A 13,662-nucleotide genomic window follows, 5' to 3' on the forward strand; every position below is an offset into this window, starting at 1 on the left:
GTTATTTTAGCTCCCTTTGCAGTGCAGAAGAGATCATCAACACTGAAAGTACCAACATACTTGAACCAGAGGCTAAAAAAATGCTTCTACTACAGAATGCAGGTAGAAATATGCTAGGGGACATGCATATAAAGAAAGATAAAAGCTCCTACCCTCTTTAAATTTCTTGGTCCCAGCCAGCATGTTGGCACGTCTAGAACTTATCTGATATAAGCAATATGCTCTTTGAGATTTTGGAAAAAATCATAAGCCTGATATTCACTACTGCCCCCTTCCCCCTAAAGGATAGCCTAAGCCTTTGCTAAGAGCACATGCCTTGCACTGTGTCCAGAACCTTTATGTAAGAAGATATTAAAAAATAAAGCCTCTTCTTGTAGGCCTCTGCAGAGGCAGTTCCACAGCCAAACCCTCAGCTACACCGTGCTAGAAGCACTTAGCATAGGAATCAGTCCTTTTGTGCCTGCTGTGTCAGCGGCAGTGTAAATTTACACCTGCCTCAGGTTTAATTTAGCAATTAGCAATTATTTGGCAAATTAAGGAAGGCAGGAAAGTTTCCTCTCAAATAAGACTATTATTAAACAAGAGAAAAACTAAGCACTGGATAAACTGAGCATGTTATTTCTGTCCTCACAGAGTGCCAAACAGAGTAGGGTAGATTTGTAGAGTTTTAGGGTTTTGATTTAGGGTCTTAGTGTTTTCCATTTTCAACTTTGCTAATGCCATTGTTGGTATTTTGCTGTGCTGATTTTTGATATTTGTGTTTCTTTCAAAACTTTTCTTCTGTCTTGAAAAATCATAATTGGCCCAAGCCACCAGCAATATTCAATGATCAGTTCTTTTTCCTCCTTAAATACAAAGCTGGCTAGCAACAAGAAGCATGCGTCCCTCCGCAGTGAACTGCACAGCTCTGCCTAGTCTATCAAAAATAACCCTATAGCACTAATACCTGGGGATGTCTCGTTTGTTCAAAGTAATGCGTATGCATGTCTTTTTTCTTACCAAAACCAGCAGAAGTCAGTCGGATCAGGTCCTGGTTAATATAAGCGAGTACTTTTTGTTGGCTAGGTGTAAGCTTCGCCTTATCTCTTCAATAAAAAAACCAAAACAAAACAGAACTTTTCTGCCCCGAACAAGGCATTCAATTGTCATGGGGAGAGCTCAAAGGGAGAGGCATTCACTGAATAACAACCCCACGGGAAGGCAAGGATTTAACATGTCTGATGAGATTTCCACATGTTCTGGGCTGCAGATTAGGAGAAACTCAAGATACCTGGCAGTACATAAGCCAGAAAAGGGACAGGTCCAGCGCCTGCTGCCATTCAAAAACAAGCAAGCAACATTAGCCCGTATTAAGGAAGACAAGAACAGGTCTAAAGAGTTTTCTTTAATGCCCGTTACCTGAAACCCAGGTTCTTCTTATATGATTTCCAAATATTTTTGATTTGTGGCTTAGTGTCTGTTTGATGGAGCAATAAGCAAAGCTCTCAGATTTTGCATACTCAGAAAGCCCCCCAAACTCTAATGGCAGAATCTCAGTCCCATTTACTTCCAGTTCACAAAACTGCTGGGTCAGGCTCTTCTGGGAATCTGGTCATTTATGAAGTTACCTGTATGGGAGCAGACCTCTTTAGAAAATCAGACCCTTAATTTATGAAGGGCATGAGACATCTTTTGATGTATGGATGTGCACGTGTGTTTGAGGGTAAGGAGTAAAGGAATGCAACATTTGAATATGTTGTGCCCAGAATTAAAAAAAAAAGAAAAAAGAAGCATTGTCAGGCAGTTTCACAAGAGTCAGTTAAAAATAACAAAATCTGTACTCCTTACAAATAGAGCGCCCGCAAGACAAACAGCAGTACTTCAGTCAGTATATGTGATCATAGGTCCCGGTAGTACTGTATGTTTTTATGCCATGGACTACATACTTGGTAGGTCTTCTCTAGGTTGGCAATGCTTTTTGATGCACTATTTACCCAGGTTTGGGTCAGGGTTATGCCAATTCCACTTGCTCTGACCTTTCCTCCACATACAGCTCAGCAGCAAGCATGACACCCAGACAGCACTCAGCACAGCATTATCAAACCAGCACTGAGAACCAGCTTATCAGCAGTTGTCCTCTAACCACCTGCTACAGAAATGCAGCGAGAGCTGGCCTGTGCCCGAGCTTCATGTGAAAGTCCAGAGTGCCAGGACTGAACTTGTAATAAGCAGGACTGAATCCCCCGCCTGGCGAGAGCTGGTCAAATGCATGGAAGGAAAAGGGACTTGCGCAAACTTAATATTTTGAAAGAGAGTGGGGAAATACCACTACTCTTGTGCAAGCTTAACAGAAATTCAGTAGTGCCCAGGGTCATCAAGGCCTGCCTAGCAGCAGCCTCCAGATTTGTGTTAGAGGATCTCTAGTGCAACACCAATTCAGAGAGCACTGCTCTAACTGTTGGGCCACTGATCATATGACTTCTTGCAGCTGCCCAGTTTTTTGGAAAAAAAAACCCCAAAATCTCCTAGAAAATGCCCACAGATCTGAACAACAAGGCCTACATGTGCCTGTTGCATGAAAGGTAGAGACCCCTAATGACACAAATGCATAATGAATTGTCCAGGAATAATGGCAGACCTGGAAGAATTAGTACTGAAACAGAAAGTATCTAGCGTTGCAAGAAATAAAGATTTATTTTTAAATAACAAAGTCATACAAAGGGGCAGATATGTTTTTCTTGCTTCCCTGAGTAATATTAAAGTGGTGGTGGAAAGGAAAGATTCTCATCTTTTATGGAAATAAGGCAGAAAAACTGAATTCTTATTGTAAATGTTACCAATATCAACCAACACCCTACAAGTAACTTCCAGAGCATAACAAGATACTCAGCGAGTATTTATTATACGATATTCTGTCTGAATTACCAGTTTCCTCCAAAAACCTACAGTGGCAACTTTAACACGTTTTGTTTTTTCTTACTTTAAACAGAGCATAAGGTACCACAAGGTGCCTGCTTATATGTATCCCAAGCAAAATTTGGATGAGCAAGACCTGGATTGTATTTGCAAATGGCTCCTGGATTTACAAAAGACCAAGACAGATTGGCTATTGATTTTCATACCTGGGATTTTCAAAATCCTACAACTACTCTAAACCTTATTTATACATAAGTGATTTTTTAAATAGATTTTGGACTAGGCAGTGTGGTCTAAGGTTTAAAGCAAAGGGCTGAGAAACAGGAAACTTGGGAGAATTGGGTTGGATGACAGCCTGGATAAATGCATGTGGTTTGTTTGCATGATTTTCAGTTAATAACAAGGGAGATCGGGTGTCTCAGAAAATTCAGAAAAGGGAAATAAAGCTTTATCCTGCCAGTTAGTAAAAAACCAAAATCCTTCATATGAAGGTAACTGAACTGGCAAATAGTAATGGAAAGTAGTTAACTGTCTTATCACTTAAAATTGGAATGGAAGAAGTCCTAGATAATGTACTGCAAACTGCCAGTTTGCAACAGGACATCTAGAAGGGTTGGACCTGTGACTGCAGAAGCATTGGGACACCATGAACAAGAACTAAACAGTGATCAGCTGAGTGTTCCTGTCCTCTCACTGATACCAACCAACGATTCAGAAAAAAACTGAACAAAATCCCTTTAATGTATTATGGAAACAGTCAAAACTGTTCTTTGGCTCTTTTTCCAAACCTGCTTTTCCATGTGAGATCGGGCCTAAAGATGTATGAGGTCTAATATATCTTGTAATTGTTACCCTACCTGGGGCAAGTTCAAATATTGTTTTGTGTGTGTGTGTGTGCACGCACAAAGGTCTGATCTTTTGAAGAAAGCTTGGAGAGCTGCCCAAGTGGTTAATTAAAGGCAATGATTTTTTTTTAAAGGAGACAGTCCAAAGACTCATAAATAAGTCTGCAGGAATAAGACATCCAATTATTTGAGGTGAAGAAAGGGCTAATTTGGTAGATATTCTACTGTTCCACTGCTGATTCCAAGGCTGTCTCTCTCCTTTGATCAAAAAGAAGACCCTGACGCTGACGCTCACCCCCCCTCCTAAACTGCAGATCAACACAGGCTCCAAGGGGCTGTAGGCAAGAACAAGGAAGGCAAGTGAAGCTCTGACCTTGTGATGAGTGCTGCAGATAAAGCATATCTGTTTTCTGCTTTTTTCTTACCTTTTTTCTGAATTAGTCCTGTACTTACATTTTCATAATAACTTCCCAGTTAAAAAAAACCAACAAACTGAAAGTTTGTCAGTTTGCATAATTAAGCATGTAGAAGTGGGCCGGTCTTCAGTTATACTTATTTTCCTGGAGGCTGGATCACCAGACACTTATCTGGCTTTATTTACAACCTTAGGAATGAGGACATTAAGAAGTTATTGCTCCTTGCTTGAGAAACTTTTGGTTTTAATCAGTAATCATAACTTTATATCACAGCAAGCCCTTTTTACCTGAGAACTAGGAAGGTCAATCATACAACTTCACTATATAGAAAATATTATTGGGCCTACTTGACATCTGCAGAAACTATGCTAGCATTACAGCACTGAGAAAATAATTTGCCAAACAGCCTTCAATTTTGGGTCCCTCATGATTCAGGCTATGCAGGCAGGGCTTGGTCTTAAAGGTGAGAGTGCTAGCTCTGGAGTCAAACTGGTATCAGGTGCTTAACTTAAATCTGATTCACCTATTGACTAAATTCCAAGTATTTTCACATGGTGAATTCAAACCTTTAAATTAGATGTAAAAGTTGTTTAAAGGTTCAGCCAAACATTTTTGCAGCAAACCTTAACAATAAAAATAATCAAGTTGTTTACATCACACAGAAATTCAACTGTTTAATGCCAGCTTACTAATCAGAGCTGTGAGTATTGTTGATTAATCACTAAAATATTGTTGCTTAAGTATTATTGCTTAAACTTGAGACTTTCTTTTGAGATATCATTATCTTTATGAGAAGGGAATGTCAGATGAGCTTCTTCTGAAAATTTTATCTTTTACAGCTTACCTGTCTTAACTTTGTCATAATTATCTGAATTTTTTCTTGATTAAAATGTCAACGTCCAATGTCCTCCTTAAATATTACCCTTTGAGTGTGTAGAGTGTAAAAACACACTTCTCAAAGTATGTCCATTTGGATAACAACCTTGTTAGGCCGTAGGGTTACTGTACACCACTGCAGACAGTGCTCATGGATTCCCATCTTGAATCCTTCTCAGTCCCTTGAAGGAGACCTTCAGTCGTTGGATTTTCCTTTTCTTTTGCTTGTTCCTTCATATTCTGGCAACATTTCCATTTCTCTGACATTGTTTTCTAAAGTTACATGAGTTGTAATTTTCTAATGCATAAGAAATATCAACAGATGAAAACAGATGAGTTGAGCAGCTCATGTCCTCATGCACGTGTGCAGGAATGGGGAGTGTGGGGGGTGAGGTGGTCCTGAGAGCTCATCTGTCCAAGAGAGCTCATCTCCTGAGAGCTCGTCTTTGTTCGACAGCCCTGGAAACTCCTGGTGTTCGAGACCTGTCTTTCTTCCCATCCAATCCATTGGATGAGGGAGAAGATTTTACGTAGACTAAGAAATTTGTTTATTCTTTGGAGTCTTTGAATCTTTGATCTGTATGTATGTTATGCCCTATTGATACTTAGTTTGGTATGGCTAATGGCAGCAGGGGAAAAGCTAGGACATGACATCTTGACACTAATGTGGAAGAAGAAAGAAAATGAAAAAAGTTATTCACATATTTCTGCAAGAAATATTTACATGTGGCATTCTGCACAGAGAAGACCACTGCGGCCCAGATCTGTCTACTTCCTGCACGTGCCTCAGCAAGCACAACTGCAGGCACAGCCAGAACATGTTCTTCAGAGTATGCAGTCCCTGTGCGCACTGGGTCTGTTGGCATGTCTCCAGAAACACATGCACAGGCTTTCACGCTAAACAGATTACCTGTAAGGCGGCCATGCAGAATAAGGTGGATGGGAAAGGAAGTATATGTGTCTCCAAAGGCTCATGAAAGAAGGTGCTTTTTCAGAGCAATGCAATTACATTTGCCTGTTTAGAGATGCAGGGAGACCACAGAATAAGGAAAAAAAAAAGTTAGTTTCAGCAAGGCTCTACGGAAATAGCTAGATAGTCATAACGAGAGTTTGGATGGCCAAGGGGCTGATTTTACCCAAAAAGCTGAAAATAGAGACACGCTGGATGGCACGTATTTTCCAGTAGTATTCCTTTAACATGCCCTGGCTTCCTTTGGAAAACTTGCTTTAAAGAAGTCACCCTCCATGTTCATCCAGGCCTTCATCTTTATGATTAGAAAACTGACAAAGTCCTAGCCTGTGGCAAGTACTATCACAGTTTGTATTATGTGGTTGTCTTCCTCAGAAAAATGCTCATCTGCAAGTTTTCAACAGCTTACATGAGTATTATTTTTCCTGAAGATTCCTACTTAAGAGTTTTTATGTGCAACATATCAGGTGAAAAATGTCAGTCATGCTTGGTGTGGCCATCTCCTTTTGTCTAAGTGTGATCATGTCTTTTTTTTTTTTCATGGGAAAAATATGCGTGTCTCTGTGTGGATGTATCTCTATTCTCTACCACATTCTGAAATAGCAATGTAAAATGTCTTGACATTTTCCACCAAAAAAAAAAAAAGCAATAACAAAAAAAACCAACAACTTGGGATGAGTTCATGCCTGGAATGTTTCTGAAAAAAAAAAAAAAAAAATCACAGAAGATTATATTTCAAAAGAGAGTGATGAATAATGGAAAGTATGAACTGTGAAATTCTATTATATCAGTTGTATTTAGGTTAACCACATTTAATTTTTTTAAGCTCATAAACCCTTAAGAAATGTTAATCACATGATGGACTTATTTGTAAATTTACATACTGCCCTGAAGGAGACACTGATAGTTGCATTCTGTGGTGACTCATGAGCATCTCTGGTTCAGGCTGCCAGGACTGAGAAAGCAAAATGAGTAGTACGATCTTGTATGAACTGTGATTAAATTTCCAGTAGAGTTATCCTCAGGACACTCCATAGCATTTTTTAACACACTAAGATAGGAAAACTAAAAAGAGGCTGATATAAAGCAGTCTTTAAGTTTGAAACTCAGCATTGTTTTCTTTCATTCTGTTAAAACTGAAAACTATGCAGTCTAAGCATACGTACACATTTAAACAGGAATATCCTGTATTTTAGTTGCTCACTATATTCAAAATAGTTATTCCAACAAATGTGCACAAAAACCTTTCAAACACTATGTGAGTCCTTTTCATTAATAAAGATACTATTTCTTAATTTCACTTCCAAATTCAAGTATCACCAACTTTACACAACAGTTCTTGTTCTTTAAATATCACAAGTGAACCTGCATGCATGCTACATTTTAATAACATGTATATATTTTAAAATTGAATTCTTTATTACATGTCAATGAAAAAATAAGCCTACAGTAAATTCAAAGCCCTATCAAGTGATGCCATCTATTTTTTTCTTCTGTTGACAAGACAGATTTAAGATATATTTAATTAAAGTATTATCAATTATTAAATATATAATGAGTGACAACGTATGGTAGTAGACACAATTAAAAAATAGTTACTTGGGTTCCTATTTATCTATCAAGTGAACTGATTTATCTGCTGTCCATAAATGAACATCAGATGTAATCTAATGGCTTTTTAATAGAAGAAAGCTTGACAAAATACTGGCAGATGGTATTCTGGGTAATGATCCAGACTGCAATGATCTCAGTAATGACTTATTGTATCTATTTACCTGGCCTCAAACAAAGCCGGGAAAAAGGCTAAAATGATTCTACTAGCCTAGGCTGCTCTGGCACTGTAAATGTTTAAATCACTGAAGCAGCCGATTCGCTTCTGTAGCGGGAGAAAACATGAAATTGATTAAAACAGCATAAATGCAAGAGGAAAGTCTTCCTCCTCCGCAGCCAGTTTGGGAATGGAAACTTACCTAGTTCTCATGGTCCTTTTTTTTTTTTCCTGTTGTTGCGCTGAAGTGGTCAGTGCAGGGGAAATTCTGTCCTTTAAAGGAGAAAGATCGCATAACACCACTGGACCACTCCAGCATGCCTCTTCTCAAGGAGTGGTGATCTGCTTCCAGAACAGGGGCAATGAGAGTAAAGAAGGCTTTAGGAGTCATGAAGGACTGTTGGGTGCCCTGAAAATTTTTCTTTTGCCTCACATTGACATAGATCATGATACAGGGCTTACAATGACTGTTTTTCTCCTTCCCTCTACAAGTCACAGAAACAACTCCAAACAACCATCATAAACCGCAAGGAGTATCTCCTGACTTTGTCACAGTTACACAGTTTCTGAAACCTGAAAAAAATACTTGTGTCCTGTAAAATTCCATTTCAGATACTGAAAGTCTCTTTGAAGGTACAGTTTGATGATCTAAGTAAATACAAATGGAAGCCTCATGGAGATTTGCATACCTACATAAACACATAATGAGAAAACTCTGGCAATTAACATTATATAGTAAGTCTTATTAGAACAGAAAAGGTCTGTTGAACTTTCTCTCCCAGCCTCACCTACTGTGATACTTCCACTGCTGAAAACAGTGCTGGGAAACTTGTTGATCTACTGCCTCAGAAATACCCATCCCAATAATAAACAGGATGACCTGAACTTCCAATCAGCTCAGCACCATTGTCACACGGTATAAATTTCACACTCTGAAATCCTGAGCCCCCCGCAGTGCCATTCAGTCCATCTGTAAAGAACTGCAACGATCACTTAGAGAGAACTTCTGCAGCTAGTAAACATCTGCTGCTCCTTCCATAGCAGCATCAGCTACAAGATTTCCTTTTCTCATGAAGCAAGTGCTTTTCATTTACAAGCATAGTCCACCAATTTCTGGTTTGGAAGGATTGGTCTAATTTCCTGTGAGTCTCTCAGAAAACCACAGAAAGATTTGTCTCATAAGACATCTGGCCAGGTCTAATGTATGGCACTCCCAGTGCTCAGACCTTCACCCTGTGTGAGGCTTTATGAGTTTTTACAAACAGCTGACAGACATGGGGAGATATGAACTCTGGTAGCTAGAGCTGTGATTAAAATCTGTATGCTCGCTCCCTTCCAGTCTGCAGGAAGCTAAATACTTGTTTGTGCTGTTATAATCTCTCCAGAAAGCCAGTGTTTAGCTCTGCAGGCTGGCACGTGGAAAATGGTTTGAGAAGAAACCTCCATGCAGATGACCTGCACTGAGGATACACAGATAAACAGAACAAAATGCTGTATTCTCCCATATGTCACTTGATCTTCTGACACTGACATCCTTTTAAAACTACTCAAACTTGAAATGAAGTCCTCGGCTAATCTGTAGCCTTAAGCAAACTCCACAAAACCAATGGCTGAGATGGGGGAATCATCACCAAGGGTATTACAGGTTGGAAAAAGCGAGATGGGAAATCAGGTGCAGGAAGGATACAAGGGAAAAAGAACAGGGTTGAAGGACATAAAAGGCTGATTAATTCCTAAAGAAGATAAGGCTTTGGAGAAAATTTCCCCTCCTATTACCTGCACACCTAACCAATAGCTAAGTCACAGTAGCTTTTGTATGGATAACTCAAATATACGTATGAAAATATGGGAAATATTGATTTACAAAAAGTATTTTTTCCTGCTTGCTACTTCTTTAATTTTATACAATAGGCACTATTTTAGAGAGAACTAAAACACTTGAGGTATTCATACGTTTCATATATATATGACCTAAAATGGATGCTCCTTCTCTAGTCAAGTGACATAGTGAGGCTCACAAATCTTTAGGGCCTTAAGGATTTGAACAGGATGTGCACTCAACGTGTTTCCACTTCACATTAGCTGTGTAAGACACATTTAAGCCGGTGGATTCCTTAACATGAACATTAGAAGCACACAGGCATATACAGTGAGTCAAGTAATGCATCAAACCATGGAAGTGATATTCACTTTAGCTGAAGTTGATTTGTCTGTGATCAAAGTCTTTAATAAACATTTAGGTCCTTTGTTTGAAGTTTATATTTGGGAAAGGTTTATTATGCCTCAGGAATTCTCCTCTTTGTCAGAAAGATCGATCTTGAGCAGTGGTCAATACTCTTGAGATACTGCTCTATAAATAATCCATTTTCTAATTTTTTTTTCCTTCTACCATGGACACCATCCATTCCACAAAAAAACACTTTTACAAATATTTGGGAGTACTCAGAGTCTAATTTTTGGTAACAAGTTATTTATTAATGATCCTATTTTCTAATAAAACTGTTATTTCATCACATCTGCCTTCACCTGATTTATACAGCTGTGAAATAAGAAGCAAGTCCTGAAAGGTGTTTTTATTTCCCCCAGAATATCGAGTAGCTCTTTACAGCAACAATTGATATAAAAGTCATAATCACCAAGGACCAGACTACAGGAATATTCATGCAACTCAAAAGTCTCCATTTCAGTACTTTTGGGGGTTATTTTTGTGATGTGAACTGGATAATCTAGAGTTATTTGTTTGGTTGTTCCAAGGGCCTGTCAAGCATAATGTAATGAACATTTCTGCTTGGATGACTTAGATGTAACCTTTTCCATGGCTTTCCTTTTGGTGATTTGTTTTGTTCTTTCTTACCTATATTCACCAGCAGTGTTCAGATGTAGGGTCCTATAAAACTTACTGTAACAAAAGATGACAAAGAGGAGGAAATTTCTAAAATACAACTAAATCACAAAGTGAGTTTGTTTAGGAAGTTGCTGGACATTCTTCCATTTGAATTTTTTTTTTCCCGTAACAGCTATTCAGCTGTGCTTTTAATTTTATTTTTCACCTTTGCCTTTTGCGTGTTCATTGACATGGGAGCTGCATGTATAGCTGATGCATTCACAACCAATTTCTCCAGGTTTCCTGTACAGCTACATACAGCTCAGCATGCTTTCTTCAAGCACATGCTTTTTTTGAACAGTGCAATTCTGTGCAGACTCAACTGCTGTCCCTGTAGCTCTCAGTTTCTCTCCCCCTTACCCTTCTTAAAAGTTGGAGTCGTCAGATATTAAATTAGTCCCACCATTTATAAAGGGGTTTGCTCATGTTGCTTAAGATGTAGTCAGGGTGGCGTAGGCTATTGTATTAAATAGTTTTAAGTTTCCTTGGTCTAACGTCAAGATTCCACTGTGTATTAATAACCAATATTAGAATAAGAGGACACAGAAAAGGTATATTTTCCTTTATTGTTTATTATAATACAAGAAAAACAAATCTAGAAAGCACGTTTCATGGAGCACCATATTGTAACAAAATTTTGCTGGCTCTCCTACAAAGTGTATTTTTGACATTTAAACAATGACACACACATAGTCAGTACACACAGGCATCTACACCCTGGCAATCTTATTAACGGCCCCAAAGAGACCCCTCTTTCAAATACAGAAACACTAAGGTGCACAGAGGAATGCCAGTGTGAGGGCATCTGAACGCCAACTGAGTTAATTACTCTTTTGTTAGCGATCTTCATAAGCACACAAGCCTTCATTGTCTCACCCCAGTCTCTCTTCTCTGAAGCCTCCAAATTGGGCCCAAAGGTCACTGAATATGGATCCAGCACAGACATGGTGTAGTTGAACAAAACTGGCCAATATTCCCTACCTGATACCTCTTATTGCTTTGGTTATAGTACTGAATGAAAGTCTTAAAAACCCTTAAACCTACACTCCACATCACAGAAAAGCCACTTTCACACATACAGAAACATAACCTCCCTCCCCACATACACCTGAACGCATAGCATTGATACCTTTTTGAGAAGCTTTGTGGGTTTCCCCACCAAGATCACCTTCACAAAAATGATTGCATTTTGTTTTTCAAAGTGTTCAGACAGTTGTTCAACAATGTATTTCATAATGTATTTCTCTCTTTTTAATAGATAGGACATGTTTTCCTGCTGTCTTAAATTTATGTCATTGTCTACATAAGCAAGAACAAAATGCTATTGTTTTCATCTGTACAAAATGTTTTACATTCATTTTATACAGTGCTAAATAATGATGCTAAGCACAGAACAATGTAGAATGATAGCCCAGAATAGCGTTTTACCTTGCTCAAAATGAAAAAGTACTGGAAGTTTCCCATACTAATGTCGAGACACAGTATTGGGGTCTCTATTATATACAGTAGCCTTCCAGAATACTTTCAGGCACCTATTTTGTGAGCTATTGCTCAATATGTACGTCACACTGAAGCACCTCAAGTAACATGATTTAGTGCCCTCAAACAGTGAGAATAAGAGACAAAAGCAAATCCAGCCTTACAGCAGACTAGACCAATCCTGAAGTATGATGCTAGCAAGGTAGCAAAATTTCTGCCTGGACCCAAAACCACCCACTGTTACAATAATTTTGGGTATCTGACATATGACCGCTTCTATCATTAACTGAGGACAATGCATGAAGTTTAATTTAAAACATTTTCTATAAAATGTTTTAATTTTGTCAACAAAAAAAATGAAGAGCTTGTATTTCTATCAGCCACTTACAAAAGATATTTTTTCCTCTAAGCCCATTTCTCTTTGAAATACTTTCCCTGCTTTCTGACCACAAATTTTCTGGGGAAATTTAAGGATTTGCAAAATGTATTTCTGTCTTGATAATCAGTGAAGCTGAACTATCTCTCAGTTTTAGGCAGGGTAATGCATTCATGTTGCCAAGAAAGAAATAAAGTTATTGTGTATTTTTTCTTGTGGAAAATCCTTGTGGATTTCCCATTTACAGGAGCCAATTTTGTAATTCCTTTATACTATGTGATGAACAGGCATCTATGAATAACAAGAAAAAATAATGGAAATTCAAAAGGAGAAAATGGACTTGAAAAATAACTGTAACTTTAGATATGCAAAGGGGTATTAACTAACTGAATTACTAACTCAGACTCTCTCCTCCAAGCTAAAGGTATGTTTCAACAGCTGTGCTAAACATTTGGCTAGCATTTCCCGGATAAACAGTTCAGACTTCAACTGTATGATGGGGAAAAGAGAGAAAGAAAAGACTTACTAGTTTAAATTTTACAAAGGCTATGGAGTTGCTGTGGATTAATAAAGTTTCAGATGACTGAAGAATAGGATATAATAAGGAAAAGATGTTGTGCTGGGTATATCAATACACATTTTCACTTGGAGTAACATCTGCAGCTTTACTCACCTGAGTAAAAGGACAGTGTAGCAAAAACAAAGGAGATTCAGAGACAGGCAAAGAGTATGGACCTGTATAAGAATGTGAATTATTGTTTGGCTTAAGAAACAAAAAATAGGTATGTAAATTTCTATATAGAGTATATAATCACTGACATACAGAAGAAAAATTGGGATCACTCCTGTTTATACTGTTTTAGCATACAAGAGCAAGAGATGAGAATGACATTGAAAAGCAGCCAATTTAAATTAAAAAAAAAAAAATCTGTTTTTATTTGTTTTTCTTTGTTCTTAAACATGATGGTTTTTGATTTTCATATTCCCCACCTCAAGAAATATTTAGATCTCAAAACTCAGGATCAGCCTCTCATAGGGATGATGAGACATCAACAATCACATTAGACAAGACAAAAATAATAAGGGCTGAAACTAATGAAAGTTCCAGAATAAATTATTGCACCTTCCCCTGAAACATCTGATACAGTCAGAG

This window comes from Pygoscelis adeliae, unplaced genomic scaffold (genome assembly GCF_000699105.1).
Source record: "Pygoscelis adeliae isolate BGI_AS28 unplaced genomic scaffold, ASM69910v1 Scaffold71, whole genome shotgun sequence".
Lineage (NCBI taxonomy): Eukaryota > Metazoa > Chordata > Aves > Sphenisciformes > Spheniscidae > Pygoscelis > Pygoscelis adeliae.